Source organism: Solanum pennellii, chromosome 10 (assembly GCF_001406875.1).
Source record: "Solanum pennellii chromosome 10, SPENNV200".
In the NCBI taxonomy this organism is placed as follows: Eukaryota; Viridiplantae; Streptophyta; class Magnoliopsida; order Solanales; family Solanaceae; genus Solanum; species Solanum pennellii.
In genome coordinates, this window is record NC_028646.1 from 67,193,835 (window position 1) to 67,207,509 (window position 13,675).

At 34.3% G+C, this 13,675-nt stretch overlaps 1 pseudogene; it reads left to right on the forward strand.

Moving 5' to 3' along the window:
• Nucleotides 1-1,673: 1,673 nt before the first annotated feature.
• On the forward strand, nucleotides 1,674-2,239 carry LOC107001515 (annotated as a pseudogene).
• Nucleotides 2,240-13,675: the final 11,436 nt, after the last annotated feature.

Below are 13,675 nucleotides of genomic sequence, written 5' to 3' on the forward strand. Positions count from 1 at the left end.
AGTCGGGGTTACGCAGCTTGTGACGGTCCGTCGTATCTACGACGGTCCGTGCTGCAGGTCCGTCGTGAAGTTCAGAGAGTCGATCCCAGTACCCAGATTCCAGAGTTGAAGTGTTTCGGAACGAAGGCCCTGTGACGGTCCGTCGTATCCATGACGGTCCGTCCTGCAAGTCCGTCATGAAGTTCAGAGAAATACTCCCGTACCCCGATTCCCAGAGTTGAAGTGTTTTGGATCGAAGGCCCTCGAGGACCGTCGTGCCTATGACGGTTCATCCTACTTGTCGTCGAGGGTAATGAGGAGAGCAGCAGAAGAAATTACACGAGTATGGGACGACGGAGTCCATCACGGTCCGTCGTGACCATGACGGTCCGTCGCGTGGTCCGTCGACCCAGTCAGTTTTTATCAAAAGTAATTCTACTGCTCGAACCGACTAAACAGGTTGTTACAAGTTCTCACAAAGGATTGGAGCATCCCCAATGTCCTTTGCTGAATTTACAGAATTATTGTCATCTCCAGATTTTTGATTCTGTTTCTTCTTTGGCTTTGTACAGCTCGTCCGAAAGTGCACTTTTTCTTTACAGTTCCAACAAGTCACGTTTGATCTGTTTGGAGATTTTCCTCGATTCTTTGATTTTGATTGACCATGTTAATTTTGGCCTTTCGTCTTACTTCTCCCCCTTCGGTCAACGCTGAGAGCACTGCCCGATGAATCTCACACTTTTCGTTTGCGAATACTTTTGCTAAGGACAACATCACGGATTTCATCACACTTCAGTTTCTCAGATCCACGAGAACTCTAATCGCAGCAACAACAGTATCACAAGACTCGGGCAGAGATGACATCAAAATCAACGCCTTAATTTCATCTTTGAAATTAATATCCACAGAATTAAGTTGACTCACAATCATATTGAACTCATTTATATGATCAGAAACAGATTCATTCTCAAACATCTGTAAATTGAACAATCTACGCATCAAATATAACTTGTTCATTGACGATGTTTTTTGCATACATGTTTAACAATGCCTTCAACAGATCGGACGTAGTCTTCTCCTTCACGATGTTGAACACCACGTTTCTTAAAAACTCAACCGGATAAACCCTAGAGCCTAGAGATCCTTGATCTTCCACTTCTCCTCCGTCATGGATTCCGGCTTCACCACGGTCAACGGTTCGTGAAGATCTTTCTGGTACAGATAATCTTCTATCAGCATCTTCAAGAAACTAAAATCGGATCCATCAAACTTTTCGATTCCAAGCTTCGAACTATCTATCTTCAGTGATTGTGTTTAATCTCTTTAGCTCTGATACCCGTTGTTAGGATCGAATCCACACACACACTTGATGAATGAAGAACAGAAGAACTTTTGAGAGAGAGAGATGAGAGATCTAGAGAGAGAAAGAGAGAAACCAATATTTCGTGGTAACACCCCGTGAGTAAACTTCCACGGCGATGGGTATATATATCAATAATTCAGAGTATTTTAGGTTACAGAGAACAAATGAAGAATAAATAGTACAACCTAAAATTGAACCACGTGAACATTAATATATGACAGTACATCAAATATTAATCAGGCTCCACAACCTAACACACTACTCACACACTCCATATAAATATCAATCTCTTTGTATACGATTAATGCATTCTTTCTCAAGAAATTAAGAGATGGGAAAAACAAGTCTAGTTCTATTGCTTTGCTTCATATTTGTTATGGCCATGCCAATGGCTCAAGGTGTTGAATTAGGTTCCAAGGCTGTTGAAAAATGGTTCAAGAAACTTCCTCATGCAAAGCAAAAGGTAACTAAATTTCATTTCTATTTTCACGACAAAGTGCAAAAATTCCAACTGAAGTCCAAATAGCCCAATCCAACATGACTGCCAAATACTCAACTTCCTTTGGGTCTGTTACAATAATAGATGACCCACTAACAGTTGGACCAGAGTCTAACTCGACAATAGTGGGTCGAGCCCAAGGGATTTATGGTTCAGCTGATCAAGATAAGGGTGCCCTTCTCATGATGCTAAATTTTTGTGTTCACAACTGGAAAGTATAATGGGAGGACATTGAGTATTCTTGGCCGTAATGCATTTCAAAACTATCGTGAAATGCCAATTGTTGGTGTTTTTCGGTTGGCTCAGGGAATTGCCAACGCGAAGACTTATTGGTTCAACAGGACCAGTGGGATGCTGTTGTTGAGTATAATGTTATGGTTCTACATCACTCACATTAATTTAATTATTTGAAGCTTTAATTTGCTTAATGTTGGTGTTCATTTGATGATATTGGATGGCACATTAACTTCTCAATTACTAAATAATCATTATGTTGCAGAGGAAGTTAGTTGGCTGATGTTGAAGCCATCAATTTGCTACTCTTGATCTTTCCCTTATATAATATCAACAAAAATCATTTTCTTTTGGGAGATGGCAATGGACTCAACTTCTTTCTTCCTATTTTACTGTGAGCAAACTTCTAATAATTTTATGAGATAATGCACAACTACCCCCTCAACTTATGCCCGAAATCTTAGAGACACACTTATACTATACTAAGGTCCTATTACCCCCTGAACATATTTTATTAATAATTTTTTATCCCTTTTCGGCCTACGTGGTACTATCATGTGGTCCCTACGCTGGTTGACTTTTTTTTTCAAGTTAGTGCCACGTAGGCTGAAAAGGGGTAGAAAATTACTTATAAAAGAAGTTCAGGGGGTAATAGGACCTTAGTATAGTATAAGTCTGTCTTTGGGATTTCGGGCATAGGTTGAGGGGGTACTTGTGCATTTTCCCTAAACATGTATATAGGGCAACAATAGTTTGGTCTTAAAAAAAATAAATTTTTTGCTTCTATTTCTGTTTTTCTTAAGTAGTAGAAATTTTTAAGTTCCTGCAACAACCTCCAATCTAGATCCTAACAAGTACCAAATTCGGATTAATAGGTAGACACAAAAAGAGGAAATAAAGAGCAACCTAATGGCCTCACCTCATTAATCCATCAAGAACCCAACTCTTACGAAGACCAGCTCGAGGGAATCAATAACCCAAGCAACCCTCATTTCTAAACATTGCTCAACAAAATCTTACAAAGCTTTCAACACTCACACAAGGAGTTTAGGTTTACAACCACAATATTCAAAATCAGTATCCTTTAAAATGAACCTTAAGACACCTATTTATAGTGTTAGGACTTGTTACATAAATGAGCCCAAAAGTGACCCTAAAATAGGCCAATGGGCAAGCCAAATCGGGCTCGCCAAACGACTCGACGATCCGCCAAATGAGTTTGGCGAGAGCCCTGCTCATTGGCTTCTCCTTGGATGGCTTGTTGTAACTTTCGGTGGTTTGGGGTTCATAGGGCGACGTACCGAATATCCTATACGCTCGCTGAATGGGAAACCTTTCTTTGCATCTCATTGGATCCGTCGGCGATCCTGGAACCCTCGCCAAAGGGGTTCAGCGAGTCGTCAAAGTGGCTGGCATCTCGCCGAATGGAGAAGCACTTTCCTTTACTCCTCCTTGCCTCGTTGGATGTAACAAATCGAAATCCTTACTATATTAATAAGAGCACTAGAACAGGATTACAACCTTAAGATTCTAATTGAAATAATCAAACTATCGAATTACAATGAAAATATTGAAATAACGAGTAATTAAAGATAAAAGAAGAATGGAGATGAAGACTTAGATTCTAGAAGAAGAGGAGAAGACAAACATTTCTTCAATATGCATAAACCTTTCTTTCCAACTCATTTTGTCTTTAAACCAAATGCTAATTGGGCCTGGATCCCAAATAAAACACTTCAATATTTTACTCGACCCAATCTCATTTCTCAGTTCTAACTCATAGGCCCTTATAGAGTTAGCTTGGTTCACAACAATACACACCAAGGTAAAAAACCGAAATCCTCACTATATTAATAAGAGCACTAGAATAGGATTACAACCTTAAGATTCTAATTGAAATAAACTAACTACCAAATTATAATGGAAATATTGAAGCGAAGAGTAACTAAAGATAGAAGAAGAATGAAGATGAGGACTTAGATTCTAGAAGAAGAAGAGAAGACAAACATTTTCTTCAATATGTATAAACCCTTCTTTCTAACTCATTTTGTCTTTAAACCAAATTATAATTGGGCCTGGATCCCAAATAAAACACTCCAATATTTTACTCGGCCCAATCTTATTTTTCAGTTCTAACTCATAGGCCCTAATAGAGCTAGCTTGGTTCACAACAATACACTTGTCTCCAAAAAGAACCTTGTTCTCAAGGTTCGAGTCAGGATACATCATCCGGCAATATGGAGTATAATAAACTCGTTTAGAACAGGCAAAATTGTGTAGGAACCATATCATAATTTGGTTGGCAGCTTGGAGAAGTCTAGACATGGTTGCATAATTCTTGATTAGCTTTGGAACATGGCAGGGATGTTTAATAATTTGAAATATGTCCAAAAGAGAAATGCACCTAAACATCTGACCCAAACTAATGGAAGCAATACTAGCAGCAACATAAGAGACCTTTGACATATTTACTAACAGCAACCAACACATATGGCTAACAAGAGCTGCAATTCCCTTTGTACTCCATTTTGCCTTCATATTGGTTCCTTTATGATCAATTGAAATATTCACCTTCAAGAGTTGATGAATGGTGTTAGAAGCTAACCTTCCCCCGAACCTCTGCATTGAAACTGACATCAGCCAACAACCACACTCTCTCTGAATTGCAGTAAAACTCTTCGACATTACCAAATGGAGTTCATGTACAACCTGCCCTGCAACCATACACTTGTTCAAGAGGATAACAAAACTAATGGAGTATCTAAGCCATGATGTAATCTATGATGTGCAACACTCTATCATCTCAAGGACCCATAAAGTGAGTAGCCTGTAGTAGGGGACTCAAACCTGAAATATTACTTTATATCCACTCCTGAATACTATCTCTTCCCACTCCAGTAACATTGTAGCAAGCACATGTATATAGTGAAGATGTAAAATTGATGTGTGCTTGGAGTTGGCCATATGTAAAATTGATGTGTGCTTGGAGTTGACCACTAAAACCTCATATTTAACATCATAATAATATCGATGTAACACTAGTGTATATGCATTTGACTGACATATGAACAAATTTAGCAAGTAGGAATTTACACACCATTGTAGTCCAGGATCCCACACTATATTCATAGAGTTTGAATACGTAATTAAGAATAACCTGTCAGTACTTCTAAGCAATAACAGTTCCTTTGCATTGTATACAGTAAAACTTGTTAGAGCCCTGAACTCAAATTGTATTCCTGGATCCCAGGCAGAAGGATCACAATTGTTGGAATGTTTACAGTTAGAAAATCAGCAACAAAAGCAAATGGAAATGGACTCAACTTATGTTGACTGTCGAATTGCTCAACAGATTTTCCATTGCCAGCTTTAAGATATACGTCAACATAATGCATCACACTTTTTGGAATGGAAACCTCATCCTCCAGAGAAAAGTTACCAAGACTTCGAGCTTCAACAATCTTTTTGCCCTGAAAAGATATTGCTATACTTTTACTAATCGTTGGGTCACTATCTACCTCGTCATATATCATAGTAAATGTAGAGTATAGAAATGCACGGGAAGAAATCGTGTTTGACCCCATCATCCAACCCAGAAAAATGACACTCCCTAGAGACAGAGTCAAACTGTCGTATATCCAGTGTGCACCTATACCAAACAAAAAAAATAATCAGAAGATTGCCCTCTTACCCAATATCAACCCAATTGAATCAGGTTAGAGCTTCACCATCAAGATAGAATGAAGGAAGAGGTAACCAATACTTCTCGTCAAAGCCAATGAATGTGAAGTACTGCTCCGCCCGAAAAGCCAGCCCTCTGGATTGTCGATGCCAAAAAATTGTTCCAATATCACCACTTTCATTAGATTACGAAAATGAAAGCACTAGTGTAACAAACCGAAATCCTCACTATATTAATAAGAGCACTAGAACAGGATTACAACCTTAAGATTTTAATTAAAATAATCAAACTACCGAATTACAATGGAAATATTGAAATAACGAGTAATTAAAGATAGAAGAAGAATAAAGATGAGGACTTAGATTCTAGAAGAAGAGGAGAAGACAAATATTTTCTTCAATATGCATAAACCCTTCTTTACAACTCATTTTATCTTTAAACCATATGCTAATTTATCCTAGATCCCAAATAAAACACTCCAATATTTTACTCGGCCCAATCTCATTTCTTAATTCTAACTCATAGGCCCTTATAGAGCTAGCTTGATTCACAACATTGAACCTCCCACACTCCAAGCTATCATCCCTACAGGGTGGTTCACAGCTGGGAGCTCCTTTAAAGCGCATTTCCTAAGACCATGAACCTCCATCCTTGAGAATAATCCATCAGTACGTTGAAATTCGTGAATGAATGGTTTGGGGGCAATCTGTATTGCATGAACATGTGTGAGTTCGCCTTTCAATCATAGGTCATCAAATCCTACAAATTTAGCTATAAAACATTATTATCAGTAAAGTTTTTACCTTCAAAATAGGATTGTCGATTATGACACTCTGCTAAAGTCATGTTCCTCAATTTTTTGTACTGACCACATGTGATTATAAAATAAATCTTGTCGTAAGGAATGCTTTACATATTCCAACAATATTCAATAAAGTTTTTACTAGTGTGACTCCTTATTCAGAAAATTTCATCATGTACAAATAAGTTAAGTTAACATATTGTACTCCCTCCGTTTTAAAAAGAATGACCTGGTTTTACTTGACACAAAGTTTAAGAAAATGAAGAAGACTTTTAAATCTTGTGGTCCTAAATTAAAGTTATGTGAAATGTACAAAACTGTCTTTTAATCTTGTGGCCTTAAACCTGTCACGTGGAAAGTTGAAATTAAAATGTTACCAAAAAAAGAAAGAGGACAATCTTTTTGAAACAGACTAAAAAAAGTATTATGTTAAGTTCTTAATATAGCTTTACAATTGTTTTTTCTGATTTATAAATTATTTAAAAAATGTCTTATTTTTATCTGTAGGATAAAGATGGCAAACTTTGAACATAATTTGATGATTTCTTTGAATTGATGTGATGAAATAATTACTGATATGAACTGATTCAAGTATATAGAATGTGCTAAAACGATTATTAGCATGTCTACCTTAACTAACTATGTTGGATTAGTTGGACTGTTGCATGAGAAATTGGGAACAAATAGTGAAAATTTTCAAATTGATATTTCTGAAAAATATTTATGTTCAATGCAAAATAACAATACAATTATTAACTAATCGGATTAATTTAATTGACCTCATGTATAGTATGTAAGTCAGGCCTCCACGAGCGATGATGCAACTCTAGACCTTCAAAGACGTTCATCAACTTTGCCAATAGTTGATCTATCAATAGACCTTCACCTTCTATGTCTGCCATACTCATCAACTCTGATAATTGCTTCTTCGGGGATCAGAATATTTATGAATGCTTGTAGCTTGGCAACCCATTATACCATTATGCAATTCAATTTTTTTTACTTATTTTTATTACTTGACACAAAATTTATGAAATTAAAGATTTTTAAATAAAATATATCGAGATGTCTTTCATGCGGTCTTAAACATAATGTGGAAAGTTCTAATTGAAGAAATATATATAAACTAAAGAGATGTGTCAAAAATACATCTAAACTATTTTTTTTTAATTTCATGCCTAAACTATTGAAAAAGTATTTATATGAAAAAGTAATCACATGAACAAATAGTTTTCTGACTAAACTCGATTTATTATTTATATAATTCTTAAAATATGTCTAATATTATTTGTAACAACTAATTATCCTTCTTTTATCCTAATGACATCTTTGTATATGTAAGTTTAAAAAGAATAAACAAAAAGAAAAAGTGTATGGGAGGACAAGCAGGAGAAATAGGTCAAGTGTTGTTTCCCTAAACAAAGAGCCGTAAATCGCATATATCAAATGCGTTTACTTAAAGCATAGATGCAATTACGTGCGACTATCACAATTTACAAATTAAGGAAATACAAGTCAATATAAAATATTACGTCACATAAATTAAAATTTAAATACACACCGTTTATAATTGTAAGAAGTTGAACTTTCACATATAGCTACTCAAAAATAACCTAATTACTCTTCACAACTATAGTTTGATAATTACAATTTGTAACTACATGTTATAAGGAGGAGAGAGGCGAGCGAGATTGGAAGAGAGACAAGTGAGAGAGGGCAGAGAGTGGGAGAGAGGTGAATTGTGTATATATATTGGTTGGATAATTATATGTTATACATATATATATGTATATGGCCAGCGATATTGGGAGAGGGAGAAGAGAGGCGAGCAAGATTAGGAGAGGGAGAAGAGAGGCGATCAAGATTGGGAGCGGAAGGAGAGAGGCGAGCGAGAGGGGGTAGAGAAATAAATTGTATATGTATATCGGTAAGATAATTGTATATATATATATATGTGTGTGTGTGTGTGTGTGTATATATATATACACACATATATATATGCATTTGTATATATGTCAAGCGAGATTGAGAGAGGGAGGAGAGAAGGGAACGAGATTGAGAGANCTAAAGAGATGTGTCAAAAATACATCTAAACTATTTTTTTTTAATTTCATGCCTAAACTATTGAAAAAGTATTTATATGAAAAAGTAATCACATGAACAAATAGTTTTCTGACTAAACTCGATTTATTATTTATATAATTCTTAAAATATGTCTAATATTATTTGTAACAACTAATTATCCTTCTTTTATCCTAATGACATCTTTGTATATGTAAGTTTAAAAAGAATAAACAAAAAGAAAAAGTGTATGGGAGGACAAGCAGGAGAAATAGGTCAAGTGTTGTTTCCCTAAACAAAGAGCCGTAAATCGCATATATCAAATGCGTTTACTTAAAGCATAGATGCAATTACGTGCGACTATCACAATTTACAAATTAAGGAAATACAAGTCAATATAAAATATTACGTCACATAAATTAAAATTTAAATACACACCGTTTATAATTGTAAGAAGTTGAACTTTCACATATAGCTACTCAAAAATAACCTAATTACTCTTCACAACTATAGTTTGATAATTACAATTTGTAACTACATGTTATAAGGAGGAGAGAGGCGAGCGAGATTGGAAGAGAGACAAGTGAGAGAGGGCAGAGAGTGGGAGAGAGGTGAATTGTGTATATATATTGGTTGGATAATTATATGTTATACATATATATATGTATATGGCCAGCGATATTGGGAGAGGGAAAAGAGAAGCGAGCAAGATTAGGAGAGGGAGAAGAGAGGCGATCAAGATTGGGAGCGGAAGGAGAGAGGCGAGCGAGAGGGGGTAGAGAAATAAATTGTATATGTATATCGGTAAGATAATTGTATATATATATATGTGTGTGTGTGTGTGTGTGTATATATATATATACACACATATATATATGCATTTGTATATATGTCAAGCGAGATTGAGAGAGGGAGGAGAGAAGGGAACGAGATTGAGAGATATAGGAGAAAAGTGAGCGAGAGAGGGAAGAAAGGTAAATTTTATATGTATATCGGTTAAATAACTAGCTGACTTCAGGTAAAATTTTGGTTGTATGAATTTCATTTGAACTGTATTTTTTTTTTAAAGATCATAGGTATAACAACAACAACAACAACATGCTAGTGAACCTTTACTCAANTTATATATATTGGTTGGATAATTATATGTTATACATATATATATGTATATGGCCAGCGATATTGGGAGAGGGAGAAGAGAGGCGAGCAAGATTAGGAGAGGGAGAAGAGAGGCGATCAAGATTGGGAGCGGAAGGAGAGAGGCGAGCGAGAGGGGGTAGAGAAATAAATTGTATATGTATATCGGTAAGATAATTGTATATATATATATGTGTGTGTGTGTGTGTGTGTATATATATATATACACACATATATATATGCATTTGTATATATGTCAAGCGAGATTGAGAGAGGGAGGAGAGAAGGGAACGAGATTGAGAGATATAGGAGAAAAGTGAGCGAGAGAGGGAAGAAAGGTAAATTTTATATGTATATCGGTTAAATAACTAGCTGACTTCAGGTAAAATTTTGGTTGTATGAATTTCATTTGAAATTACTGTATTTTTTTTTAAAGATCATAGGTATAACAACAACAACAACAACATGCTAGTGAACCTTTACTCAAGGAGGTCTATGGAGGGTAGAGTGTACGTAGACCTTATCACTATCTCATGGAGCTTGATAAGTTGTTTCTGAGAGACCGTCGCCTCAAGCACATCAAACTCAAGTAACAAGAAGAAGAAAGTAATGAAGAATCATTAAAAAAATGTAAATTTTATGTGAGGATTTGAACTTTGTGATATTTATACGCATAGTTTAAGGCTTCGAGTTTAGATTCCTGTTGTTAGTTTTAGTACTCTATTTTATTATAATTTTAATTTATTTTTAACGAATTTTTTTTCAAAATGTCAATATTTTAATATTTAGGAGGGCTCATTAGCAACACTTCAATATTTAGTAAAAATGTCAAAATTTTAGTTTGTTATGTATCTTATTTATGTTTTTATTTAAAGAATACAATTCTTATATAACAAATTGGAGGAATTTAGAAGAGATTTTTTTTTTTAAAAAAGGAACAAATGCTTAAGAGTCTCATATGTTACAATTTATCAAAATACACCAACTTCCATCTCTTTCTTCTTCTTTCATCATGTTCTAAAACAAGCATTTCACATTGTTTTAAAAAAAATTAAATATCCAATTTTTTAAATCTTTTTTGTTTCTGAACACTTTTATTTGCCAAGAAAAATATCCAATTTTCACTAATTATTATTATGAAAATCACGGAATTAAAGAAGTACCACATCTATAAAATTTTCAATATCCAAAATTGTGAAATCAGTGTGAGAGAAAATATTTTTTTTAAAAAAAAAAACATATGAGAGCGAATGAATTGAAAAAGGTATAATTCAGGTGAGATAAAATAGGGTCTAAATTAGAATACACAATATTTTCTAAAATAATGACATTTTGACGTTTTTACTAAAATTTATAAAATATGAATATTTTTAATAATTATGTTAAGATTTTTGACTAATTTGCTAATTTATCCTTTAATACACGGGCTGACCCAACTCATATAGTTCAAGCCCCCAAGCTAATGGGCTTATTTAGGTTGGGCTAAAGAGTCCTATTTTTAAATGGGCTCCAAAAATCTTGGTCTAATCCAATCAAATCACGAGTTGACCTAGACTCAACCCTAATTGACGGCTCTACTCACTATTGATATTTTCTTTGTTTTTCAAGGATTCAACTCAAGTTAGTCATGATTTTTTTTCGTAGATGAATTGTTTATTGATTTTTTTCTTTGTTGCTTAAGTGACAGATTCAACTTAAGTTCGATATGATCTTATCAATTTCTAATTTATTTTTTCTTTGCTATTCGAGTGAAAAATCGATTCATGTTAGATGTTTCTTAATAAATCAATTTTTAATTGCTTTTTCCTTTTGCAGCTCAAGTTACAAATTAAATTCAGGTTAGGTTTGAACTCTTCGCAAAAGATGAATATATTTTATTGATTTTCTTTTTCTGCTCAAATGACAGTTTAAAATTAGGTTAGGTTTGAGTTTCTCTGAATAGATTTAAAAAAAAAATTGATTTACCTTTTAGTGCTCAAGTGACACATTCAACTTAGTATGATGTAGTATTTTTTCAATAGATTAATTTATTAATCGATTTTTCTTTGTTGCTCAAGTAATAGATTCAACATAGGTTAGATTTGATCTTCTCTTATATATAAAAAAATATTTTTTTTCCTTTTTTGTTCAAGCGACAGATAAACTTTAGTTTTGAGCTTTTCTACATAGTTCATTTTTTTTAATAAAATAAAAAAAATATTTGTGTTAGGGTTAGTTTGTGCACACTTTAAATATTCCACAAAATACCTTCTATATCTCACCAGCATAGTTACTTGGTAATTTTACCAACCAAGGTTCAACTTATTCTTTTTTCTCGCTGGGATTTCAACCTTAGTATTCACGCCCTTGGATGCGGATCATTCAATCATTTAGCACATTTCTTGTTGCTAGCAATATTATGTATAATATTGTTCAATGAAACCTATTGAGTATGGTTAGAAGTTCTTTGGTTCAAAAATATAAATTTCAGTGATGCACTTTTAATCTAACCTTAATTTTTTTCTAATTTATCATCAACTAAGTTATATATTTACCCCAATAAGATTTGCAAAAATTATGAAACATGAGGACCCTAACCTTGTTTTATGAAAGAGTAACAATTAAAGATGCTTGCAAACTATATAGGAATCTATAATTACACGATAATAATAGGTATAAATATAAAGGTACCCTAGGAAAAGACAATCAAAACCTATCTAGTTCGTTCGCGGTACAAGAGCTACTCGATATCATGACATTGAAATGCAACTATTTCCTTTCCAAGTGGTTATGAGAGGGTTTAGACCATGTAGAAACAATTTAGTCAAATATTTTTGTAATGAAATAATCCCTAACTTGGCCTCAACTTTCTACTGAACACTCAAACTTTGACGATGCACATCTATACACCTCAACTCATCTCCAACTTCGTGTTCGGTTGTGTTCATACTTTTATGCATCTATGGTTTCTCTTGAAGCTCTTCATGTTATTTACACCAACTTATTTTAATCTAGTCTCAAAGTAATCTCCGGAACAAAATTGATTTTGCAGGCAACACAGAGGACAAAATCTCTAATGGATCATCACATGTCCTGAGAAGAAACCTCACCTTTCCCTTCAACTGCGTCTGCACTTAAGGTAGTTGTCAGCTATTTTCCATTCAATTGCGTAACTATATATTTTGCATAACCTCAAAATAAGGGCATGTGTCTTTTGAAGATGCCCCAACTTGCTTCAAGCGTATCAACAACAAATAATGAACTATGAAAGTCCATTATAGTGGACAATATCAAAGAGCATAAGAAGAAAAAGAGGAGCAAAAACAGAAGAACATGCAAGAAAAAACAAGTTACTAGACCCGAAGAAAGAGAGCCTTCAACACAAGAAAACCAAGGTTTGGATGAAAAACAGAAAGAGCTTTCCTCTTTCTAGTTTAAACTTGTACCAAAGGGAGTCAAGTAAGTACCAATATACAAGGCACATCGCTCCGAAGGTTGTTGTCTCATTGATTTGACATAAATTTTTTCTTTTACTCTTGGCATAAAGGGTTTTAGATTGCCTCCCCTTGACAGGCCCAATATCCATCTCAAGTAAGTTTTTGCACATGCAACATTGATTTGTCCCCTATATTTTTAAAACACATGCTCATCCCAATGTAAAATGTAATGAGTGATTTTGCATCATTTGCAGGGATAGTAGCATTACAATAACTTTAGTCGAAAGAAGTTCATTGCACAAAAGCTAAACTTTAATGATCATGCTGAAATGATAAATTTACAAGCTAAATTATGCATTTCTATGAACTAGTTAGTTATATATAATTTAAGAATTAGGAATTTTTAAAATTTTCCCTCTTATTTGAATAAATATATTAATTCTTCATAAAGGAACTTAAACAATTGATGATCTCTCGGATTAAAAGATGAACAAATATAAAT